This window comes from Macaca mulatta, chromosome 13 (genome assembly GCF_049350105.2).
Source record: "Macaca mulatta isolate MMU2019108-1 chromosome 13, T2T-MMU8v2.0, whole genome shotgun sequence".
NCBI lineage: Eukaryota > Metazoa > Chordata > Mammalia > Primates > Cercopithecidae > Macaca > Macaca mulatta.
Genome location: NC_133418.1, coordinates 46,260,891 through 46,288,140, shown reverse-complemented (window position 1 = coordinate 46,288,140; position 27,250 = coordinate 46,260,891).

The window sequence follows — 27,250 nt, the reverse complement described above, 5'->3', positions numbered from 1 at the left end:
GTGTTAGCCAGGATGGTCTCGATCTCCTGACCTCGTGATCCACCCACCTCGGCCTCCCAAAGTGCTGAGATTATAGGCGTGAGTCACCGCGCCCGGCCGAAATTATAATTTTATATATCAAGAACTCTAGGATGGGGAATTCATGGAGTAAATAAGCTGTATTAAAGTACATGATTAGGTTTGTGTATAAAGTCAAAGGAAACCAGAATAAAAAGAAAGGAGATGTGTGAATAAAGAATATAAAGGCAAGAAGAGAAAAAAAAGATATGATAAAAATGTATGGCAAAACGAAAATTAAAACAAGAAAGTACGATTAAGCAAATTCAGTAGTAATTTTAATACACCAAATTGATAACTTCACCTATCAAAAATAAAGGTTAATAAATCAAGCTAAAAATAAATGAACAGAGAAACCCAGCTTTCTCTCGTTTACCTTAAGCATAATAAAAGAACATAATCCCTACCTTTGAAAGTAAAGTGATAGAATTTAAAAATTGGGAAAACATCATGGTAAGAAGAATGATATCTTCCCATATATGTCCATGTCCTAATTTCCAGAACATGTGATTATGCAAAGTTACGTGGCAAAGAGAAATAAAAGTTCTTATGTAATTAAGATTGCTAGTTAGTGATCTTTAAAAAAAAGGGGGGGGGATTAAACTATATTATCCAAGTGGTCCCAATACAATTATTAGAATCCTTCAGGCAAGAAGAGGGACACCGTAGAATACACGTCAAAGTGATGCAGTGTGAGAAAGACTTGATTGGTTCTTGGGGGCCTTAAAGATGGAGGAAGGGTCAATGAGTTTAGGGATGTGGGCAACCTCTAGAAGCAGAAGGCACCAATATAAATTTTTTTCTAGAACCTCCAGAGAGGAACATAGCTTTGCCAACACCTTAATTTGAGTCCACCAGAAGTCATTCAAGTGAGACCTTCAAGAAGTATAAGATAATTTTTTTGTTTTAAGCCATTTTGTTTGCTAGAATTTTATATATCGGTTATAGGTAGCTAATACAAATAGCAATCAAAAAGGATAATGTGGTCATAATAGTATCAGATATAACATCATAAAGCAAATAATATGTAACAAGGGAAATTAAGAAAAAGGAAAATGCTAATATATAATTTTCTTTAATTAAACACTAATCAGGCATTCTGAAGCAAATCCCTTAGATGGTAAAAAATTTAAATTAGAACATTTAAAGTCTATGTTTTATTCTATAACTGTATATGTATATATGTATGTATATTTGGGGATGGTAAGTGAGAGGACTCTACAGAAAATAAAGTAGATACTCTATTTAAACCTCAAACATTCACAAAGTGTTGACTATATAATGGATCACAAAGTAAGTCATAACACATTTCAAATAAATAAGCATATACACACAACTTTTTCTAAGCTCAATGCAATTTAACCGAAAGATCACAAAAAAACTAGAATGTGTGTTTGAGTTTTATAAGGGTCGTTTTTCAAATCTTATCAATTAAAAGGAAAGTGTATGTTAAAAATTATAGGTACAAAATATCAGAATCTGTGCTTCAAGTCCATTTTAGAAACTTATATTAATTCATTAGAATATAAAAACTAAAAATGATGTGTTAATACTTCTATTTTAAAAAGTTAACATTTCAGTTTGAAGACTATGGTATTAAGTGAACATTTCCAATTTCCTGGAAATATTTCTGAAGCTATAATGGGGACGGAAATATACATAATATGACCCGTAAACCAAATACATAACTGATTAAACAAAACGCCAAAGAATGTTGTGCTACAGACAAAATTATGACCAAATATTTTGACTTAAAAAAATATAAGTGAACTATTACCTTTAAAAAGCCAGTAGAGTAGGGAACTGGGTATTCAAGATCTCATGTAGAAAATGTTGAGACACTGTCCAGGAGATGACATTTGAACAAAGGTAGTATTGAAAGAGATAGTGTCAGAGGACGTGCAACAGGGATGTGGCTCATCTGTTTGGTCACCACGCATTGTCAAACTCCTTGTAGAAGGGAGAGCACAAAGAAGGGCAGGTGCAGGAGCCAGGGCAAGCACCCCTGGGATCCAACCCCACAGCAGTGTCCAGGGGTGGGAGCCTGTGACTCCCGAAGCCCAAGTGGGGTCACATGTTACAATGTTACATTGCACACTTAAAAGGACAGCCTTGCTGTCTATGGAGGTTAAGTGTTAAACAGCTCAGTGCCCTTTTGTTATCCAGGTCCTTGTCTGGTGACCAGGAAGCATCAGGTCACATACAAACATGAAGGATGAGTGTGGGGGTTTTATTGAGTGGTGGAGGTGGCTCTCAGGGAGATCGATGGGGAATTGGGAGGGGAATGAAGTGAGAGCATGATCCTCCCATGGAGTGTGGCTGTCCAGCAGCTGATCTCTCCAACCATCCCCAGCCAAAGTCCTCTCAGCATACAGATATTCCATCTCTTCTCTCTGCCATGCCGTTCTGCCATTCTTCTGCTCTTCTCTTCATCCTCGTCTGTTTGTCTTCTTGAGGAGCCGAGCCTGGGGTTTGTGGCTTATGTGGATAGAGGATAGGGGGAATTGTGGGCCAAAAGGCAACTTTTGGGTGCAAAAACAGGAATACCTGTTCCCATTTAGGGCCGTGGGTTTCCAGGCTTAAGGGTGGGGTCTTTGCCAGGGAACTGCCCTTTTCTATCCAGTATTTCCCTGTTTCCTGTCTGTATCAGTAGTATAGAAAGGCAGTTTTGGAATGGTCACTACTAAGGAGAAAAAAAGGTACACAAATCATAAATTAGAATAGTGAGCAAAATATTATGAACCTGATTAGGAAGAAATGGTAGATAATAGAGATGTGCAAAGAAAAACCAGCATATAAACCACTGGAGTCCATCCCTTGCCTCTCAAGAAAAGTAAATATGATAAAAATACAGATAATATTTTCAAAGAAATAGAAACTGAAAATCCACATGTTAAAAGCAATTGCCTCATTTAAAATCGGATGGATGGGACGTTGGAAAAGGGATGGAGCGGGAGGATGATCTTCCCATGGAGTTCGGCTGTCCAGCAGCCGATCTCCTCTCCAACCATCCCCAGCCTAACTCCTCTCCAGTCTAGTAAAGTTATTAAACTTTAAAACAAGGAAGAATATTTAGAACAACCAGACCAAATGAGAAAAAAAGAGAAGAAAGTATAAAGCTAGGTTCAGATTTCATCATAACAGCATGTGCATGAGAAAATTGTGGGGCCATGCCATCAAAACCCTCAAGAACTGTAACCCAAGGATGTTATACACAACCAAACTACTGTCCAAGGATAAAGGCAAGAGATAAGGTTCTGAAATGTGAAAATCCAAGACCTTTTAGAGGAATCTTCTCCCTAGAAAAATTGTGGAAAAAAAAATCAGGGGTAAGCATCAAATTACTTTCACTATAGGAAAAAGGCTAAATAAATGTAAGATTACAGAGCAGAATTAAAGTCAAAACTATTTATGAAAACTGCAGCAATCAAAATAAAACATAGGATAAATTAGTATGTTAGCTATATAAACAAAATCAATATTAATTATATAACATAAACATATATCTTTATCTCACTATGCATATATATATATCTATAAAGTAAAAACCATTGTACATATATAATGAAATAAAATATTCATTTCAGTATTAATGCAAAAATTAATATACCTAAAAAGAATAACTTGGCAGGAAATGTATAAGCTCCCAATGAAGAAAAGTTTTGATTGCAACTGAGGGCTGTCAAAGAAGACTTGAAAAACTGGAAAAGTAAATCATTTTCTTATTTATGAAGACTGAAAATGATAGTATTATGATAGGTCTAAGATAGTATTAAGATAATGGGACCTTGGAGTAAGGATGGAGTATTAAAAGGTTTTAGCTGATTACATTTCTTTATGGAACACATAAATAAAATTAAAAATAAATACTATTTACAAAAGTAGTCTCTATTGTGGATATGTGGAAACTCACCTTAAAAGTTATTAAGAGAAAATATTATAGAAAATTTATATGAACTATTGATAGGAAATAAAAAGATATACTGATGAATATATATACCACATATAGATAGACAAAATAAATCACTGATTAATTGATTAATAAAGTTTAATTATGAAAAAAACTAGAGAGCAGAATGTTCATAACTGGCATTATGACTCAGTGTGGTGATATTTCTTAAGTGAGCACAGTGTTTCTTTTCCTTTTAAATATTTAATAGACATGTATGCCTCTTTATGTTTTCCCTCTGGCTTTAAAATGACTTCATTGGGACTGAGTAAGTTAATAAAGACTTTGTAAAAGGTTTGGGAATGGCAGTCTTTCCTGATAATAATGCAACTTAATTAGATGCCACTTTTTTTAAAAGACTGCTTTCAACTTTTAAAAGTTGGGGTTGAAAATTGACTCAGCATTACGCTAGTACTGTTTGTGTATGTGTCAACAACTTCCTCCAACATTCCCTATAGTTCACTGAGATCTCCTGAATCAATGTCCCATACATTTTCTGTTTAGTCCTTAACTTTATTATCTCCCATCTACTTAATTTGGCTTTACAACAATAATGTTTCATATGTTTGAAATCTTATTCTTCCACATTGTTGTTTCAGACTCCACAGGCAGGATGAAAAATTTAAACACAACCTAACTAAAGGACATATATTCTACTTCAAATTCTGTAATAAGCTATATATATGTGTGTGTGTGTGTGTATTTGACTTAGGAGCCCTGACATTTAAATGAATGAATTCTGAATCTATAAATGTCCAGACAGAGATAGGAAGTGATCCACATGATTTAGTAAAGCCTCTGATGATCCTACTGTTTTCAGAACACTTCTTTTATTATCAACTAAAACGTAATGTGCAAAATAAGTGTACAAGTATGGGTCACTATCTAATTCTGATAGATGACCCCAGATATTCAAGAAATGTATTACATTATTCTCCAAAGCATGTGACTGAATTGAAGCTGCCTAGATATGAGTTAAAAACAGAAAGCAACAGTAACTTTACAAATTTTAAGAGATGGCAGAGTGGAAAGATAATTGGATTTGGGATTATAAAACATGTCACCCCCACTCTGCCAGTTAGCAGTTGTGGACATTGAATAAAATCCCCTGAACCTTGGTTTCCTAACTTATATAGTGAAATACTGGTAATACCTACTTTGTGTTTCTCAGTTTTGCTGAGAAGGTCAACTGAAAGAACATGAATGAAAATACTTTGTCAATGAGACATTAATAGTAGCATAGTGGGAAAGAGTGAATGCTATGGACTCAGGCTGCCTTGTTTTACAAAGCAGCTCAACCATTCTGATCAGGGCAAGAGACATAATCTCTTTAGAATCCAGGTTTCTTGTGTAAATGTACTTACCTCAAAGAATCAGTGAGGTCATGGACTGAAAAATTGAAAACTTTTCATATTAAGTACTAGATGTGTAGCCTGGAAAGCACTCTGTGGCCAGGCATGGCAATGTGAGGGCAACTTGTGCGTAATAGCTACACTGTGCCTGATCCATTTGGGCACCAGACCAAGGACTCCTCTCCATTTACGTTGACAGATGTATGTGTGTGTTGATCTGCTTTTTATATGTCCTTGCATCAGAGGGGTTTGGCCTGAGAGTCAGGTTTGGAAATTAATGTAGGGGGAGATAAATAGAGCTTTGTCACATTTAGTCCAAGACTGCTTAGGTGTTTAGCATATAAAGAAGCCCCGGATGATTGAACCTGTTTAATGTAGCTTTATCTCAGACTTCGGAGCCAAAAACTCCAGCTAATAATGTATTGTTTTGCATTACTTGGATAATATATCTATCATCCCCCAAAACTGTACAGGAGGTTGCTTATTTTGCTTATTTTGAAATGGAATTTGTATATATATATGTATTTTTTTTTTTTAATTCTTTTTTTGAGACTGAGTTTCGCTGTGTCGCCCAGGCTGGAGTGCAGTGGCCGGATCTCAGCTCACTGCAAGCTCCGCCTCCCGGGTTCACTCCATTCTCCTGCCTCAGCCTCCCGAGCAGCTGGGACTACAGTCGCCCGCCACCTCGCCCAGCTAGTTTTTGTATTTTTTAGTAGAGATGAGGTTTCACCGTGTTAGCCAGGATGGTCTCCATCTCCTGACCTCGTGATCCGCCCGTCTCGGCCTCCCAAAGTGCTGGGATTACAGGCTTGAGCCACCGCACCCAGCCAAAATATTCTAAACTTCTCTAGGCAAAGCTAGAGAAGGGACATATTTATAGTCCCTTGAAAAGAACTCATTATCTGGACTCCTGGAAACTCCTGTATTTCTCACGTTCATTTCTTTCTCCTGAAACTCTCTTTTCCCCCTAAACTTATTGTTTGGTGTCTGATGAGATCCTTTTTTAGTTTCCAAGATGGCATCTTATTGCTGTGTCCTCAAATGGCAGAAAGGGCCAATGCTGTGTATCCACATAGTGGGAGACAGAAGAGCATAGGAGCTTAGCTAGTTCCCTGCATCTCTTTCATAAGGGAACTAACTCATTCATAATAGTTGAGCCCTCATGATTAAATCATCACCTAAAGGCCCCCTCACTAGCCTTAATACGGTTGCCTTGGGGATTAAGTTTTCAACATATGAATTTTAGACAGATAAATACATTCAAACTATAGCAAATATTACACAGTACTCCTATTTAAGCTTTTGTATTGGGCTTCAGGGACACACCTGCCAGTTGCCTGCCAATAACATTTACATCCTCATTCTTTAATTACAGAATCTACAACTTATTTAGACATGCAAAAAGCCTGGCTAAAAGATGGCGTTTCTGTGCCTCACCAGCAGCAATGTGTGGCATGAAACTGTGTGAGATTTGGGGAAAACCCACATGCAGGACACTAAGTTGGGAAGTGTGCTATTGTGTTTCTCCTACCTTAATCTTTCTGCCACTCTAGACCACAGAACAGTTAGAGCTTCTTCAGTTTTCGGTGAGCATCAAAGAACCTTTAAGATGGCAGCCAGTGCTAGGCTAGTGAAACAGAAATGAAATCGCCTGATTTCCACAGAGCTGCTAAATCACCCAACTTTCAGTTTACCTTTTTTGTCAGAGACAAGGTAATGCTAGTATTATTTGGGGGCAATTGTTAACAACTAAATTAAAGCATACACAATTCCCTTGTTTATTTTGTCTCCATGTCTTGTATTTCCAAAACAACACATCTCTCATTAGAGAAACTCCGTATAGCGACTTAGCTTTTGGTAGGATTCTTCCTAAATGAATTTCTTAATACCCATCATCATTAGTCTCATATTTAAATTTTAAGGTATTCTGTAAGTTTAGCTTAACGTCTAATTCCTGGTCTTAAGTACTTGAGGGAGACAGCAAAGCTGGAAAAGGGAGAAGGGCCGTATACCTTCCTGCCCACTTTCTGTTTTAGTCAGTAACCCAGAAAAGGTTTTTTCTCATGATGCAAAATTACTATTTTATTTCCCACATTTCTTTGGTACTCGCATAACCAGTCTCATTACTTTCCCCAGTATTACACTAAACCCTTGGGCAGATGTGCGTGTTGTGTGTGCATGTTGGGGGCTGGGAGTTGGGAAGAGCACAATACAGCAAATTGCAATTTAATAAACACACAAGAGATTCTGATGCACACCCAAGTTTGCACACTCAAGTGTCCAGCCCTGAACAATGATTTCTTCCATTCTTTTCTCTTTATATACATCTGCTTAACATTTTCTAGACTTTTCTTTAACTCTATCCAGTGTTATAAAAAACCTCAGGTATGGCTATTTTCAGGAAGTTTCTGGAATCCTGGTCACATTTCATCTTGCTGTTTGCTTTTAGAATTTCTGGATGGAAAGGACTCTGAGATTTCCTTTTATTTCACCCTTCATATCATTCTTCAAATTACCCATCTTTCTCTCCTGTGTTGATACTCTTATTTCCTAGGCCCTCATTTTACTGGATCATAAAATTATACAACTTTCTGAAAAATAGTACATAGGTGGTATTTTTGAGACATTGAATACTTTAAAAGTCTTAATTTTACCTTACATATTTGTAACTATTTTAAAAACTCTCAAACTCTAAGTTGGAAATATATTTTATATTTTATGCTAAAAGGGAATATTACTTTTGAAAAGTCCAATGCAATTCTCCTTACTGAATGTTTGAAAGTAACTCTTTTACTCCCTTCCCTTTCTTTCTGCTGTTTCTCTCTCTCTCTCTAGATAGATAGATCTTCTATATATATCTCTCTGTGTATATCTAGAAGACATATAGAGATATATCTAGAGAGAAGATATATAGACATTTATATATAAATATATAGTATATATGTTATATATCTATATCTAAATTATATCTTCTCTATATATCTATATTTATATATAGTAGATATAGATATGGTGGATCTATATTTATATATAGTACATATATCTTCAACATATATCTATGTAGAGATATACAGAAGATGTATCTATATATACACATATCTTATCTTCTAGAATCTCATAATGGTGTATCTGGGGATTCTATTTTTAGTTATTGTCTTGAGTCTTTGAAGATCCTACTGAAGTGAAGACCCATACTCTTCTGTTATAGAATTTTTTTGTTGCATATTTTGTGATAATTTTATTTTCTTCATTTTCTCTGTTCTTTCTTTCAAGCCTATCTGTTTACATGAGGTTAGCCTTCTTTGACTGGATTTTTAGAGTTTTTGCTGATATTGTCAATGTTTGTTACTAGGATTTTTCTACTTTCTGTGGGATAGAGATTGCTTAAAATTCCAGCACTTCTGTGTTTTGGGGTATGGGTTCAAATTTTTAATTGACAAAATATTACTATTGTTCTTTGAATATTCCAGATTATAGTGCCTGTTTCTTTTTGGAGACTTCCAGATGTTTTTGTAGAGAGCAGTGTGCTTTTAGGTTTTCTGATGATTCACTAATTTTCTCTACTTTACTGTTTTTTTCCTGGTATTTATTCTAAGACCTTATTTTCCCAGTTAGATGCCTCACTCAAATGTAACTTACTCTTTTTTTTCCTTTGGATTTAATAAAGGAGCACTAAAAATGGAATCAGGTGATGTTTACATGGGTAGCGTTTGTTGACTTTCTTTCCTCATCATACGTTAATTAACTAGATGTCTGGTGATATTTATTTATTTATGTATTTATGTATTTATTTATTTGAAACAGAGTCTTGCTCTGTCACCCAGGCTAGAGTGCAATGGCAAGATCTCGGCTCACTGCAACCTCTGCCTCCCCGGTTCAAACGATTCTCCCACCTCAGCCTTCTGAGTAGCTAGCATACAGGCACTGGCCATCATGCCGGCTAATTTTTTTTTTTTTGGAGAGACAGTATTTTTTTGTTGGCCAGGATGGTGTTGGACTCCTGACCTCAGGTGATCTGCCCACCTTGGCCTCCTGAAGTGCTGGGATTACAGGTGGGAGCTTCCGTGCCCGGCCATGTCTGGTATTTTAATGAGAAACCACTAAACATTAATACTTGGCTACTCACTGTTTTCCACCAATGACACTTCCAATTTCCAGTTCTGCACACTGCACCATGGGAATCAGGAAGATGAAATCAGCTGGTGCAATGTCTCACCATTCAGTATGCAGATTTTGACTTACTGTCCCCTTTGCCTAACACAGTTGTTTTTGATATTCCAAATTCTACATTTTCTTAGGCACATGTTTTGCATATGATAAATCTTTGTCATAGATAACTGTGGATGAGAAGCAATTATATCTCTAGTGGGGGTTGTTGGTGGAAATCTTAAGTGTTAATTAACATACAGAGTGTCAACCGGATCACCTCCTTTCAGCTCCATAAACACTTAAGCTTCACAGGTATCTTCTGCAACCAATTTCAGAGCCATTTGGGTTCTTGAGATTCAAAAACTTTTTGAGGGACTGGGCGTGGTAATCCAAGTGCTTTGGGAAGCCAAGGCAGATGGATCACTTGAGGTCAGGACTCCGAGAGCAGCCTGGCCAACACGGTGAAACCCTGTCTGTGCTAAAAATATAGCCAGGTGTGGTAGCGCATGCCTCTAATCCCAGCTACCTGGGAGGCTGAGGCATGAGAATCATTTGAACCCGGTAGGCAGAGGTTGCAGTAAGCTGGTATCACGCCACTGCACTTCAGCCTGGGCGATAGAGACTCTGTCTCAAACAAACAAACAAACAAACAAACAAGGATGACAAAAAATTTATTTTTTAACTTCATTTTCCTGTTGAGAGCCAAAACATTTCAACTTCCTCTGCTCTGCTGTTAGCAGGATTTATCTGCCTTCCTTCTATTTTCCATCCTGCAATATTTTAAAGAAACTTACGTGTCTTTATCTTCTATTTGGTTTTATTTGTCTATGTTACTTTATACATTATCTTATTTCTCATTTATTAAATTTTAAAAAGAGGAAATTATTATATCCATTAAATTCATCCTATTTAGCCAGTAGTCAACATTTTATTTCATATTTCCATACATTCTTGGTACTAAGTTCTTTGTTGCTAGTTTTCCATTTTTATTACATTGTGGAATGTCCCATTCTATGGTGATGAGGATTTGAATCTACATTGTTTTCTCGATTTTCAATAATCTAAACCCTTGGTAATAATTTCAGATATCAGAGAACTCTCCACTGTTGGAAATTTATTCATTTTATTTTTAAATCTCATTTCCTTATGCTGTTGTGAGTGTGCTATTCTGAAAATGACAGAGGATATAGATTCCATAGCTCCTGTATTAAAGCTGTCTTTTAAAATATTGTCTCTGCAGTATTAATTCTAATAACCTTCTCCCCAAGGAAGCACTCCTGAAGAATTATTAAGTTTGAGCCAAGGCATTAGATATTGAGGAGGATGTAAGTCTTCCAAATGTGCCATATGGTTCAGAATGCTCCTTATCTGATGGGGAAGGAGGCTTCAAGTTTTGGCAACCACCATCTCTTTGATCTCTCTCGTATGCCAAAATTATCCTTATTTGCCTTCCTTAATTGTATTCCATTATCTAATATGTTTATGACTACTTCACATGATTTTTTTCCTTTTTGCTTACCCCTCACTTCATTTAGGTGACTGAGAAAATGACTGCTATCAAAGGAGCTTTCTCTGATCCTGATGATTGTATCTGAAACAGCACCTCCCTCTTTTCAATTTCTACCTGCTTACCCTGCCTTATTTTTTGTTGTTGTTAATAGTATAACACAGTATTTGAAATAGTATAGTTTTATCAATATATTATATGCATTTATCTCTCTTAACACATATTATGATGCCAGGGCCATTAGACTAGGAAATTTGTATTTATTCACTATTATATCTCCAACACTTACAATAATGTTTGACACAAATTAGGCCACAATCAATAGTTGTTGGAGTGAATAAAGGCTGGGATACATTTACCTCCATCTCACTTCAAAGTCTATTGAAGTGGCAGAAAAGATGTAAACAAGAACAATAAATCCACCACCCAACATACATACACAAAACAGCAACAGAAAAAAAGAAACACTATTGAATTTCTGGAACACAAATAGAATACAAGACAAAACTGATAGTCACAACAGAGCAGACAGCCCCAAAGCAATACATAAACCATACATAATACTCAAGGTCAAACAAACATGGCACACACAGGAAAAGGCAACTACCAAGGTCAGACTACGTGATTTACTTGCTTAAAAATCCAAGTTATGAAGAGAAAGAGTAGAAAAGAGTTTGGGGACAAATACTAAGGTAAATATTAACTACCTTTTAAAAAGTTTAACTACCAGAAAAATTCTCCTTAACTAGATAGTCTGAGAATATGTCCTCAGGCTAAAGAAGTAGAGCAGTAGAATCGCTCTATTAACCAACTCAATTTCTGTTCCAAATTGTGTTGTCAAAGGAGTTTGGTTGACAAAGAAAGAATCATCCTGGAATTCCTGGCAAACTGTGACCTACAAAAGTGTAGAAGAATTTTGTGTTGGGAAGAAAATGTTCAGAATGAAAGAAACAAGAAAACCCAGTAAATAAGAAATACACAGACATGACAAAAGTAAATTTCAGTGATTGCAACATATATAAATAGTGTTTTCCTATCATAAAAAAAAACCGTAGCTCTTTATTTTTGCAAGAGGCTCTCATGAAGAAAAAGAAGAATTAATAAACTAAAGCTAGGTCAGAAGAAAACATAAAACTTGAAGCATGTAGAGGCAAAAGGATTTTGTAAAATAACTTTTCCATAGTAAAATAAAGAGGAATTAAATTTCATAACTGTCAGGGCAAAGCAGAATAAAGACAAAGGAAATGTACATCAAAGAATAAGTAATTAGGAAGAACAGGATGAATTTCCCTCATCCTCAAATTACTCCTATTACACCCAAACATATTTAGAATAGTTTGTTTTAGAGATAGAATAAACCATGAGTGATCACTTACTATACCAGGTTATTTTTTAAACAGAGGAAACCGTTATATATGTATTTGACTCTTCCAAAATCATTGTAAGCTGAGAGTAATTTTTAATATCAAAAATGTTCAATTCTATCTATCAGAATCATCTTTCCTGGAATAACATTATTCTAACATCTATGAGATTTGGGAGAAAGGAGAATTATAGTAAAAGTAAATCCTCTTTGATGCAACTTTCCATCCTTGCTGTGATCGAGATGTTTAAAAAAAATGACCTTCTTGGTTATCTGAAAAATTAATAGAAACCATGTTTAGAACCAATAAAGCTTGTCCCCACGTGTTGAATTGCCAATTCTAGTCAGTCGTTACTACTCAAACAGAAAATCCTGTCAATTATCATCATCTTTGCTATTCTCTTTTATGAAGTGTTTTGAAATCAGTGTGATTTGTAAACCACCACATACGTGTATTTCACAAGCAAATATTAATAGCTAAACGTCATTATTTTTATAGTAAATGAAAACCAATGAAAAACAATAAATCATATAGAGAAGAAATAATGCCCCTACTAACGTTTTAAATTACTTTGAGGACTAATGAGCATAGGTATTTTAAAGGTTACTTCAATTTCAATTCTGTTTATCTATATAGTATTAAAATGATAACAAAGAAAGAAAAGTCACCTCTGTACATGAGATGAAAGGAGTAGGAAAGAAAAAACAACCAAACTATACTAAAACAGAACAAAACAGTTATTTAATAACTCATCCAATTAAATGATTCACACACTGCTTTATTAGGTTAGGCATTCATTAAATAACCTTCCTAATGATCCAGTGGCATCCTTGTCATTTGTGCAGTGTCCTAAATCAGTGTGCAAGGATGTCACCTGAAGGAAGTAAATTAATTAAGAGCTCTTAATGAGCATAACAGCCTGTTCATTTCACTAAGGCATCTTATAATCTCTTTGAATACAATGTAACCGCTAGAAATATTAACGAAAAATTATAAAGCTGCATCTTACTCTACTTCATTGTTAATTTACATTTATTCCTGACATTACTGATTAAACTGTCAAATTGTTGAGGAAAGATATTCAAACTTATTCAAAAGTATGAATTTAAACATCACACAGGCTGGCATCAAGCACTTACACTGATGGAGAAAAAACACTATTTAAAATTGAAATCTGAAATTAAGTTATTCAATATAAATGTATTTATTTTTCTCCTAAACTTTGTTAATCATGTTTAAATGACTTATTTTTCTCCAATATTTAAAAGTTAAGGAACAGCTTTTGACCACTTAGGATATGTACTCCTAATAGATTAGATATCTATCTTTAAAATGTGTATATAGAGAATGTATATCTCACATGTGTACATTTGCGTGTATATTTAGTGTATGCATTATATATGTATACATGAGGTGAGGTATCAAATACATACATATATATATATATATATAAAAAATACACACAAATATACACACGCACTTAACTTGTAACCATGGATTTGCAGTGTATGATAAGAAATATTTCCAGAAGACTAACTTCAGTGTATTTACAATCAAGAATGATGTATGTGCATCAACAGTGATTATAGAGACGCATCACAATATCCCCTTCAGTTCACATCTGTGGCATTCATGCACCCCACAAACTTTTAATTTTTAACTAGGAACCACTGACAGGTAGGGAGAATCCCACATCTCTGCAATCATCTGTATCACAATTTTTTGTCAACATCTATATGTCTCTTATAACTGGTGAACTTATCTTCACTCTGCCTATACAGACCAAAAATTATTGACTGAATATATTTGAAAAAAATCTAATGTAAAGGGCACCTCATTGACTATCATAACTTCATGTCTGCAACCTATTAGCTGTCAAATATCTTAGCTACAGTGAGCCTTGATTTCTTCATCTTTAAATTGGGATTCTGCAGGGGATAATTCTTAAATTTTGCATTTTACGTTCTCTTCTTGCAAAGGATGAAAACATTCTGTTTATTATTTAGAATTTTCCTCCACATTATTTTTAGTGCTACAGTCTAGAAATTAGTCTAAATACCCATTTATTGTGCGTAGTTATCATTTTTAAAGTATAAAGAATAAATAAATGATCATTGGTTAGCATAACCTGGTCTAACAAATATTAATTTTTTGCTGTAAATAAACTTATCTCTGTACGGCAAATAATGCGAACACTGTGACTTGAGTTTTTGTCTGCCTATCTTAAAAGGAAATAAACCTGTGTCCTATCATCCAGTATTTGCCCCCCTGACACACACACACAAATGTGACAGAATTGAAAGTGAGAATGGCATACACAACAGGAAGGATGAACATGAAAGACAATCTGAATCCTGATGGAAGAGAGAGATTCAGACTCCTTGTAAGTCCCATAAAGCAGTTTCAGAAGTTTTATACCGACCTTGAGTCGTCACTAATTACACTGAGGCCAAGTACAGAAAAGTCTTCGTACTGAATTGGTGATTAATAGCGCATCAATATATATTTCTCTTTTCAAGCTGCCTCATTCTTGTATCATTTACATATAATAAAATACATTGATTTTAAGTATACTATTTGGTAAATTTTGCCAAATCTATACAGTATTGTACCCATCATCAGAATTATGTTATAGAATATTTCCATTAGGCCAAAAGTTTTTTTGTATTTTATTGCAGACACTTCCTTAGGCCCACCTGAGCTCCTGGAAAGGATTTATTTGATTCCTTAGAATCTAGAATTTCATACAAACTGAATTTCATAATATATATTCTCTTGTTTGGGGCTTCCTTTATTGGGCAATGTGCTTCTGTGATTCATCCATGTTGTTCTATGTATCAGTAATTCTTTTGCTTGTATTATTGGTCTTTAATTGTATGTCAACATATGAAATTTTGTTTACCTATTCACCTCTTTTGGAACAATGGTATTTTCCAGCATTTTTAGCTATAATGAATAAAATTGCTATGGGCACTGAAGTAGAAACCTTTGTGTGGACATATGTTTTTATTTATCTAGTATAAATATCTAAGAGTGTGAATGTTATATCTTATAAACATATTTAGATTAATAAGATATTGCCAATTATTTTTCAAAATGGCTGCGTCATTGTGCATTCCAACAGCAATATAGAATTTCAGTTCCTCCATTTTCTCATTAACAAATGCTTTTGTCTGTCTTTTCTTTTTTTTTTTTTTTTCATTTTAGCCATTCTAGTCAGTGTGTAGTGGTATGCCACTATAATTTCATTTTCTATTGCCCCAGTGGATAAAAACATTATTTTTAACAGGCTTACTTTCCATTTGCATATCTACTCTTTTTTAAAAAACTCATAACTTTCTATTCAAACATTTTGCCCATTTTTGGATCAGTTTATTTGTCTTATTATTGAATGGTAAGACTTTCTAATACATTCTAGATACATATCCTTCATACATACATTATAAATATAGTCTTCATATCTGGGAACTACCTTTTATTTTTCCTAAATGTATTGTTTAAAGTGCACACACTTTTATTTTTGAAAAAGATCATTTTATTCATTTTTTTAACGCATCATGGATATTTTTGCCCTGTCTTAACTGATAACTTTATGTTTATCATAATGCCACAAAAACATTCTCTTGTTTCATTCTGGAAGTTTTCTAGTTTTCGCTTGCCTTTAGGTTTATGGTGTATTTTTTTTTTTCTACGTAGGATATGATGTCAACCTCATTCCTGTTTTTTGTTTTTTTTTTTTTTTGATATAAGTAACATTTTTCAGCCCTTTTGTTGAAAAAATATTACTTCCCAAATTAATTACCTAGGCGTGTTGTTAAAAAACAATTGGATGTAAGTATGTGGTCTTACTTCTGGATTTTGTGTTTATCTCCATTGGGTATATAAATATCCTCACACCAATACTAAAAATTAGTTTTCATTGTTTTGTAGAAGAGAAATTGGGAATATCAGAGCTAAATTCCTGCTGTTGCCTTGGATACCCAGAATTCCTTCCATTAACCTCTAAAGAGAGTTTTTTTTAATTTACTCAAATATTTGCAATTTCTGGCACTCTTTATTTGGGCATATCCAAAATTTCATCTGGCAAATTTTTCCTTCGTTTAAAAACATTCAGTTGATATTTATTGTAGTGAAGGTGTTTAGGCAATGGATATTCTCAGCTTTTGTTTATCTGAAAAGTGCCTTATTTTACTTTCATTTTTCAAAGGTGTTTTTGTTGTGCTTGAAATTTCAAGTTGATATATTGTCTTCTCTTTTTCTTTGTGTTCTAATGATGCTGTTCAGTTGCCTCGAGCTAGCACATATTCTAATATGAAGTTCACTATCTTTCTTCATTCATTTATAACTAAATTATTTTTATTTCTGGTTGCTCTGAAATTTTTCTGTATTACTTGATATATGTACTTCAATTACAATGCATTATGTGGTTTCCTCTATGTGTATTATGCTTGAGTAGCTTTTTAGCTTCTTAGATGTCTTGGTTTATATTTTTATCACATTTGTTCAATTTTGTTCAAATATTTTTTACATCCTTCTCCCTATTATGCATTTTTTTTTAGAGAATTTGAGATAGTCCCACATGTCATTGATCCTCTGTTAATTTTCTTCAATATTTTTTGCATCATTTGGAGAATTTCCATTGGTATATTTTTAATTTCATTGACATTTTTCTTTTGATATTAATTCATTTCAGGGTATTTTAAAAATCCCTGATATATTTTTATCTCTAGAACTTTTATTTCATCACTTACGTACCTGATGTTTTTCCTTATCATATTTGTGCTTTTGTTTACCTTCTTTATTTATTTTAAAGAATTGGCTCACATGATTGTGAGAGCTGGCAAGTCTGAAACCTGTAGTTTAGGCCAGCACGATCGAAACTCAAGCAGCATTTCTATATTAACGTCTTGAAGCAGAATTTCTTCTTCTGCAGGAAATCCCAATATTTGCTTTTAGGGCTTTCCACTGATTGTAGGAGGTCCACTCATCTTATTAAAGGCAATCTCCGTTACTTAAAATCAATGCGGTTTAAATATTAATCACATCTAGGAAATGCCTTCACATCAATATCTAGACTAGTGTATGACCAAACAACTAGACACCATAACCTAGCAAAGTTGACCTATGAAGCTAAGTGTAACAACTGCTTTCCTCTGTTTGAATTTTCCCTTCCTGAATTATGGCTTTGGGATTGTTTTCAGTTATAGTGATCTGATGAAATTGTCATGCTCACTTGTTTTTTAAAGCTTCTTTCAGGGATTGGAGTTTTGTGTTGCCTATTCATTTAAAAATTGTTATTTTGTGTTACTTTTTTTTCTAGCTGGTTAAGGTAGGTAAAGAATTATTCTTGTTTACATTAATTTTGTATTTTTATTTGTCATTCAGTGCATTTTTCCAGTTAAAAACTGAATTAATAAAAAGAAAGCTAGAGATAAAAATATTAATATAAGCATTACAACTTAGAATAAGTATGCACAGTAAAATGATCCTATGGAGACCAAACTATTATGAATCTGTTTGGGCTTGGAGAATTGAATCTGTGTGATAGTTTTAACGAAACAACTCTTTGTCCAAATAAAGGAGAAAGAGTGTGAAAACTTTTCATGTTTACAAAAAGGAGCTCTCCGGTGTTACAATTTAAGTGTCTGGACAACCAGAAAATATTTTTAGTATTTTCTCAAAGGAAACTAAGAGATGGAATTGTACCAGTGTACTTTTTTTGAGAAGCTTGAATACTGATCACAAAATTGATGGAAAGCATTATGTGCTCTGCTGGGAAAGAAACACGATATTTTATTAGAAAAAAAAAATTTATCAAATAGTGTTATTTCACATTCCATAATTGTATTGACACCCAATCTGTAATAGCCGTTACTGATGCATACATGACCCAGTAAATATACTGCTTTACAGTCAGATTAAACCTCTGATATGCAAACTACAAAACAATTCCTGGCGTACAAGCGGCAAATGTAAGAGATCAATGTGTATGATGAATGTTTTTGTACCCTTATCTGTGGAACTCCATTACACTGTGAGGAAATTTACATTTGTTTAAAGTTTATTTTGCAAACTATTATGTAAATCTCAATAGGTGTTTTCAAATTAGTGCTGCTGGAGTGTCAACTATATGTAAAGAAGAAGAAGTGCTATCATACAAATAAAAATATAATTAGATATCTACTGAACAGTATTTATTCACAGAGAATAGTTATCATTTCTTCATTTTGTTGTTTCGATGTTAACTGAAATCTTACATAATTTTTATAAAGACAAGTTGTATTTCCTATGCCTTATGCCAACAAAGAGGAAATATATTTTAAATATACATAGAATATTTTAAATTTACATAGATGCACAATTGATTTGAAGAGAAAGGTACTTATACTTTTAAAACGAGAAAGAACATATATTAAAAAATGGCAGCATAAATAACATCTTGACTATATGATAGAATTTCTAAAGACGATTTCTATTTATTTTTTGAGTGAATTGTTCAAAGGGTATATCTGAAAAACATAGTCAGTGTATTAAATATGCAGACATTATTACCTCAACTGAAATATCATGATTTTAATATTGAAGTTTTCTTATTAATCTATGCTGAAAGCATTGGCTAGCCAAATTTGTATTTTTTTCTGGCCCATGATGATTTTTTTTTTGCTTACAAAGACACCTAATACCTATTTAGAAAATATTAGGAAACATTCAAATTACATAAGAAAACATGAAAAAATGATTTTATGAGCTGAATAGAATGAGGAAGTAATAGGAACATAATCATGCTATCTCCTAGACTGAAACAGTCAACTTCTTTGCCATACCTCCACTCTCATCCCAGCTGCTAAATATGATATATTAGTAAAGGACTCATCTTTGAAAGAGCTAACATTTTTCTTTACTGAGGAGTACTCTTCATTTTCTGGTTTGTGTTCAATTAGAAAATCAAAACTATCAAGCATACATCTTTTATGATGAACCTTAATGTACAAGTAGTTATTTAATGTATTATACAAAGGAATAAGAAAACAATAAGAAAAGATGACCAACATCTCAAGCAATTCTAATTATAAATATATATTATTTTTACCACACAGAATAATTTTTTTTCTGATTAGTTTATAAATATTATGACCATCGATGAATAAAGACATAGAATTTGATTTCCATGTTTCTCAATCAACAATTTATAAACTAGTACCCTTCCAAAGAAATATTGAGAGACGGAATGCTACTACATGAAAAATCCCAAAGAAGTGGTTAGGCAAGGAAAGGAGAGAGCCTTCTTTGTCTTCTTACAATTTTGCATGCTACTCTTGCTTACCACAGTTATACACAAAAAACCATGTAATCCTAAACATAATTATAATTATAATCATAAATAGGCTGGGCAGAATGGCTCACACCTCTAATCCTAGCACTTTGGCAGGCCAAGGAGAGAGGATGATTTGATCTCACAAATTCAAGACCAGCCAAAGCAACATGGCAAGGCCCTGTCTCTACTAAAAGTACAAAAATTGGCTGGGCGTGGTGGTGCGCACCTGTAATCCCAGTTACTTGGGTGGCTGAAGCAGGAGAATACCTTGAACTTGGGATTAGGAGGTTGCAGTGAGCAAAGATTGTGCCATTGCACCCCAGCCTGGGCTCTAAAGCAAGAATCTGCCTCAAAAGCAAACAAACAAAAAAAGATCTATAATCATAAATATATACAATAAATATAATCATAAATAGATAGCTTCCTATGAAGCCTTGCAAACTTTTCAATATAAATAGTAAAGAACTACCCTTTGTAAATTTATGTTTCCAATTTTTCTTTCTCAGAACAGAAAGTTTCCATTCTAATTGGATGTTTATGATACCAATAGTTTCAGTAATTGTGTGAACTTGAGAATTTGGTATAAATATGACAACAAAAGTGATAAATCATAGGTCAAAAGTTTTTAAACAATTGCTCACAATAATATCTTTTAAGTAATTTATTTTTGTTTCTTCATAAATATTCTAGAAAACTTTTTCCTCAGAATGTATTATTAGTGTGTGTGCCTTAGCCAAAATGTGATATGCTTAATTATATGTTTTAATAGAATTCTAGCTTTATATGTGCTAGAACCACAAACATTTGAAAATGCTTGAGTAAAAAATAATTAATTAACTTCCTATAATTCCAAGTGTGTTGTAGTTAAGCAATAATAATGTGCCCCGTGTTTTGTTTTTTGTTTTTTTGTTTTTGACACAGGATCTTACTCTGTCACCCGGGCTGGAGTGCAGTGGCCTGATAATGGCTCACTTGCAGCCACGACCTGCTGGGCTCAAAGGTACTCTCACCTCAGCCTCCTGAGTAGCTAGGACCACATGTATGCCCCACTGCACTTGGTTCATTTTTCTTTTATTTTTTGTAGAGATGGGGTCTTGCTGTGTTGCTCAGGCTTGCCTCAAACTTCTGGGCTCGAGTGATCCCCCCGCCTTCACTTCCAAAAGTGTTGAGATTACAGATGTGAGCCACCATGCCCGGTCCTTGTGTTCTTATTCTTTAAAGGTTACAGGTATGATTTGACTTCTTATGGGTTGCTTTGCTGATAATTTCTTTGAATACATATTCAAATCATTTAAAAGAGAAAAATCTGAGAAAATTTGTTAATAGATTTTATCAGAATGTAGATTTAGATCATAATCTTTGCTTAGGTTTGGAATATAGGTAAAATTTCTGGCTTAGGGTTCTCTGTTTTTGTTATAAAAACAAACTTGTACTCAGTCAAAGATAAAACAATGATGTTATACATAGAATCTTACTACCAGTACCAGTTAAACAAATCAAATCAAAATAGTAAAATTCAGAAAACATTATCAGTATCAACATAACAGTAGTATTTCAGTTTTATGTCATAGTATTTAAAAAAAATTGGTATACTAAAGATAGTAAAAGAATTTGAAACCACTCAAACCAGCTCTTAACACTACTACAACCCCAGTATCTGCTTGCAGGAGTAATGAGAAAGTAATTTGAGTAGACAATTATGTTTTTTCAGTAGCCACCAGTTTAGAACACTAGCATAAAAGGATGAGAATAAATAAAGCCAAATGCTAAGCAGAAGATATGCAAAAGAAGTCTTCAGTGGTGGTGAGAATCAGTCTACATAGGAGAAACCAGTGAGATGATACTGGGTTTTATAGATATGGATCGTGGGCATGGTGGGTTGTTATGTGGAAGGAATTGAAAACTGAACCATAGTCTTAAACTTTCAAAGAAAAGTAAAGATATAAATAAGAATGTTGCTTACTGTAAGTTATGACCGATGCACCTTTACTGAGAAAGATATTTAAGAGGAAACAGAAGTAAACATGATAGAAAGCAGAGACTTGATCTAACACAATAAAGGTGAAATTAGAAAGTCAGTAGAAAGTTATTTGAAAAAGAAAATCATGATACCATATATTTTAAAAAGGCTATAGAACTTCTGAAAGAGAAATCATTTAGTAAATACAATTAAAGAGCACAAAAAGAGAAATACAGAGAGAACGGATGTGAAAAGTGGATTGAATGCAATCTAGGGGTCTCAGAAAGAGGGAACAGAGGAAACAGATGAGCCGAAATTCAGAAAAGTTTAATATGTATCAGAATAATTATTAGAACTAATGGTTGCTAGTGCCCAGACTGAGTCTTCCAACCAATTGGCTTAATGAGAATGAAACACCTATACCAAGCTTATCACAGTGAAATTTTGGAACATTCAAATACAGACATCTTAAATCTTCAAGAGTTTTTTTGTTTTGTTTTGTTTTGTTTTCAAGCCACATATAAGACATATTAAAATAAGTTACCACGGTCTTCTCAGTAGTGTTACTGGAAGATCTTGGTTCACAATTCTTAAGGAGCTGATTCCAGTATTTTATTCTTCTACCCTACAACCACTTGCAAAAAGCAAAAGCTTTGGCCTGGTGTGGTGCCTCATGCCTGTAATCCCAGCACTTTGGGAGGCCGAGGCGCGCAGATCACGAGGTCAGGAGATCGAGAAACCCTGTCTCTACTAAAAAATACAAAAAACTAGCCAGGCGAGGTGGCGGGAGCCTGCAGTCTCAGCTACTCGGGAGGCTGAGGCAGGAGAATGGCGTGAACCCGGGAGGCGGAGCTTGCAGTGAGCTGAGATCCAGCCACTGCACTCCAGCCTGGGCAACAGAGCGAGACTCCGTCCCCCCACCCCCCGCCCCCCCAAAAAAAAGTTAGCCGGGCGTCGTGGCGTGCACCTGTAGTCCCAACTACTCAGGAGGCTGAAGCAGGAGAATAGCGTGAACCCAGGAGGCGGAGCTTGCAGTGAGCCGAGATGGCGCCACTGCACTCCGGCCTGGGAGAGAGCGGGAGACTCCATCTCAAAAAAAAAAAAAAAAAAAAAAAAAAAACACCCCAAAACAACAACAACAACAACAACAAAACAAAAAACACAAAAGCTTCTGTGTTCATCCTGAGCACCAGGATACTACTCACTAGGCTTTAGCATTTTTCTCTCATCCACCTAGAGAGAAAATAATCATTTGAGGTGTTAAGTTGCTTGAGAATTCTACTCCTTAGTGTCTCAGAAAAAGTGAAATGTCAGTCACCCTCCGATTCTGTATCTAACATAACTTAATGTGTCCCTAGCAGAATTAAGTGGCAGGTAGTCCAGAGTCTTTCGGCCTTGAGCACACGTATAGTATCATGCTTGTCCAAACACAATTTTATGAGTACTACCACGGTTTCTCCAAACTGCAGAAAATTAAGCTACTTTTGGGGGACAGGGTAGGCGGAAGGTTGGTATCTCTTTTCTAAGTTAGAATGTTCTTCAGTGCAGTAGGTCCCAAGTACACATGATTTCCTTCCCAAAATTTCCGTCCCAAGATTTCCTTCTACTTCTTAACTGAGAACATAAAGAATTGTGGTCATATTTATGTTCTACAGTCTGCATGACACTTACTGAGAACATTTGAATCACCTAACAGCACTGATTAGTGTATTTGTTCACATAGTGAAATTGTGGTTGACTCCAACATAAGCATATTTTATAGCTATCTATACATGGGGTTCCAATTTTTTTCTATATAGCTTAAATGAGACCATATGCAGTGTTGAGGGTTGAGGGAAGATATCAGGGCAGCAAACCTAGTGGATAAACCTGGGAGTTTCATGGTCTCCCAATTTTACTAAAATAAAATTTGTAGATAGTGAATTAGATATAAACTAATTCATTAACGCAGACCATTCTCCTTTCCTCATGAAGACCCAAAGTTGTACTAAAATTTATGCAACTATATTATTCACGCATGCCTTCAGTATGAGTGTATTGAGTCTCTCTTTGTATTAAAATTGGTGAGTCATGGCATGGTGCAGTGACTCACGCCTGTAATCAGCACTTTGGGAGGCTGAGGCAGGTGGATCACCTGAGGTCAGGAGTTCAAGATCAGCCTGGCCAAAATGGCAAAACCCCGTCTCTACTAAAAATGCAAAAATTAGCTGGGCGTGGTGGCAGGTGCCTGTAATCCCAGCTACTCGGGAGGCTGAGGCAGGAGAATCGCTTGAATCTAGGAGGCGGAGGTTACATGAGTCAAGATCATGGCACTGCACTCCAGCCTGGGGAACAGGGCAAGACTCCGTCAAAAAAAAAAAAAAAAGAAAAAGAAAAAGAAAAAAAGAAAGAAAGAAAGGAGGGAGGGAGGGAGGGAGGGAGGGGGGGAGGGAGGGAGGGAGGGAGGGAGGGAGGGAGGGAGGGAGGGAGGGAGGGAAGGAAGGAAGGAAGGAAGGAAGGAAGGAAGGAAGGAAGGAAGGAAAAAAGATGGTGAGTCATGGCATGCACAACATAAACCTACTTTTGAGGGAATTGATAAAGGGACTACCTAGCATTGCCTCCTTTCAGTCTCACTGAAGGAAGCCTACTCCTCTGGAAAAAATTCATACCTGCCCTTTTATATCACCATTCTTGACAGAAATGCCTTCATCTTGCCAGTCCCAATGCCACGTATAAAGAAAAGCTGGATTCCTTTCTACCCACTACATACTGACATCTCAAATTACAAGACTGTTATACAGAATTCTTCAAATGAAGAGATTAATCAGTGAGATTGCCTTATATATGAAACATAGTTAATGTAAAACTAGTCCTCTAGATATTAATTAAATATATCCTATTCATCTGCTCTTCTTCATAAACCTGCACGATTTATCTTTTCTCACCTAGACCAGTATGAAACACGAAGATCCTTGCAGTGTAGAAAAAATGGCCAGAGGATCCCCAAATTCACTATCAGAAATTCCAAAGTGTGACGTATTTCTGTTGGGTACAAAAAAGAAAACTTGGGCCTGCCATGCTTAGTGGAGTTGATCTGAAATGGCTACATTTTTCATACTTAATTACTATTTGTGTGAATGCTATCATGCAACTCATACTCTAAATACATACAAAATCATTTGTGTTATTTGCAAAGAATTCCTCCAGGCTTATTGGTTCTTAATCTACTCTATACTTTTGGCAAGATTTCACTTTTCCTTTATTCTGTACTTGTTTCCCAACTTATCTTAACACTGTCTATTTTTTACAATACAATTTGGATGTGCTAAAGGAGTTTGGACACACAGTGCTTTTTGTTAGGAAGGTGCTTTTTGATAAGAAGTTCTGTAATCCTAACATAGACATGGCCATCGGCATTGTAGTAACCATGCCTAGAAAACTCTGGCAAGTGTCTATGTGGACACTGAGAAACATAGCTTAATGAAAGGAGAAGTTCTTAAATTTGAAGATTAAGATTAGATTAATCTTAAATCTTGTTTGCCACTAGAATTCCATCTTCCCTGAACATTTTATTCCCCTATTATTACCCTTCTCATCAAATGTACTATAATTTATGCAGTTATTACAGCCAAAAAGCTGTAAATCAGAAAATATTTGTTCTTATTCTTTCAAAATACATGTGAAATCCTTCCATTTCACTCTACCTACAAATCTATAAACTTAATCTATTGATGATTTCCTCATAGACAATTGCAGTGTTACCTAACCTGTGTATGTGATTTTTCTTTGGTACCTCTGGATTATAGATTAAGTGTTGATGAAATCGTATGTATGTTTTTGGTACCTCTATAATCCAGAGGTACTAAAGAACAGACAAAATAATAATTTTTACTTCCCCCATCCCAATCAAAACTCTCAAATAGCTGGCTGTTCATAGAAAAAATAAATTAAGCTTCTTTTTTTCTGGAAGGCCTTCCCTAAAATTTATGGAGGGCATTGTCTCCAAATTTCCCACTAGTTCTTTTTTAAATTTTTTATATTTAAAAACTAAAAGAGCCTCCTTGTTGTTTCTTGAATGTGTTTAAAAGAAACTGCCAAAATATTTCTGAGGTGACCTTCCTATTTTGCAGTCCCACCAATAATGTATGAGCATTCTAATATATTTTCAATTGATATAGCCAGGTTTTCAGCTGTATGTTTGTTCTAATCCATCCAAATATGTGTGTAGTGATATTTTACTATGGTTTTAATTTACATTTTACTAAAGAGTAATAATGTTGAGCATCTTAAATGTGTTAAATTGTCATCCATTTATCTTTTGCTCAAATTTTTAGCCTATTTAATTGTTTTGTTAGTTTGCTGTTGTTTATTTGAGCAATGAATTTCTTCTTTGAACTATGAGTTTATTTCTTATGAAGCTATGAATACTTATTTATTTATTTATTTATTTATTTATTTATTGAAATGGAGTTTTGCTCTTGGCATCCAGGCTGGAGTCCAATGGTGTGATCTTGGCTCACTGCAACCTTTGCCTCCCAAGTTCAAGAGATTCTCCTGCCTCAGCCTCCCGAGTAGCTGGGATTACAGGTGCCTGCCACCACGCCCAGCTAATTTTTGTATTTTTAGTAGAGACCAGGTTTCACCATGTTGGCCAGGCTTATCTTGAACTCCTGACCTCAGGTGATCCACCCGCCTTGGCCTCCCAAAGTGCTAGGATTACAGGCATGAGCCACCGCACCCAGCACATGAATATTTTTAATGTAGTCTAGACACAGGTTTTACCAGATTTGTGTTTTGCATGTGTTATTCCTCAGGTTTAGCTTGTGTTTTTAATCTCTTAATAGTTTCTTTAAAAGCAAAGAAATGTTAATATTGATGAAATCCTATGCATCTTTTTAAATGAATTTTGCTTTTAGTATCTTATCTAAAAAAATATTTGTGAAATCCAAATTCACAAAGATTTTTTTTTTTTTCTAATTTTGCTTGGAAGCAGTGGGATAACTCTCCTTATTTTTCTACAATAGAAGACTGCCTTAGAATGGTTTCATATTGAAGGAAAGACCTGCCAGTCTGGGGAGCTTCTGCAGTGATACTGTGCACCAAAATAATAAGGAGTAGTAGCCTGCAATTCAGGCACTGGACCTTTCCCAGTTATTTATGGAAATCAGACTGACACCTCTTTTGGGCAGCACAAGATCCGTGTAGTCTTCAGAAAATCAAAAGTGAAGAGAAGATTCCCATGAAGGAGATGGAATTCCTAATAATCTGATCTTTCCATACTTGAATCATAACTAATTAACTAAAAAAGATAAATTATTTAACTGTATCATATTCTGGTTGAGTATGGTAAAGGACTATCTACAGAGTCAAATACTTAACAAATGTAAAGATCATTAAGCCTCATGTAAGCAATGAATTTTGCTATGGTAAGTAGTCTAAGACCTTTACTTCTCAGTCACCTCACTGCACTGTTCTATATTACTGATGAAAAGGAATAACAAAAGATAAAACCGTGACATTACAGGAAAATTTCCAATGGAGTGTGTCTTTATTAAAGAAGTTTAAGGCTTATTTTCAATCAAGTTCTTTTACTATCTTCCACGACTATTCACGGACAA